Source organism: Gekko japonicus, unplaced genomic scaffold, assembly GCF_001447785.1.
Source record: "Gekko japonicus isolate JY-2015 unplaced genomic scaffold, Gekko_japonicus_V1.1 scaffold892, whole genome shotgun sequence".
Lineage (NCBI taxonomy): Eukaryota > Metazoa > Chordata > Lepidosauria > Squamata > Gekkonidae > Gekko > Gekko japonicus.
Window position 1 is genome coordinate 117238 of NW_015174869.1, and position 687 is coordinate 117924.

Genomic DNA, 687 nt, shown 5'->3' on the forward strand with positions numbered 1-687 from the left:
GGCACGGGGGGGGGCTTTACTCCCGAGTAAGGGCGCGCCCGGGATCGTGGCCACGCGGCGTCAGCCACTTACTCGGGACTAAGCCAGGTAAGAGCCAGCACCTTTACTTGGAGGCGGGTAACCCGCGTGGGGCGGCTTTACTCACGAGTAAAGGCGCGCCCGGGATCGTGGCCATGCAGCATCAGCCACTTACTCGGGAGTAAGTGGCACAGGGACGGCAGGGGGAGAGAAGCTGACAGCGAGGTAAGAGCCGGCAGGTTTACTTGGGAGTGTTAAGCGGCGGGAAAAAAACTCCCGAGTAAAGGCGCGCCAAGGATCGTGGCCCCGCGGCGTCAGCCAGTTTCCCTTTACTCGCAGCTCGGTGCAAAAGGGGCTTCTCCTTACCCGCCGCTCCGGTTCAGAAGTATTCACAATAAATACTAGGAACAATATTAAAATAATAATTGTTCATGTGATTTTTATCTCCTCGATGAGACGCAGAGAAATGGGGGAAGGAAATTATCTAATTATTTTTAAGAACAGGATCATCTTCTAAATGGGGGTGTGTGCGCGTGGTACAAAGAGGGCGGACTCCCCTTTAAAGTAAGCAGTGGTTTTTTTTGGGGGGGGGGAGGAGAAGAGAATGACAGGATTCGAACCCGGCTGCCTCCTCCGCTCTCTGTCACCCCTGCCTTATTGGACGGGACT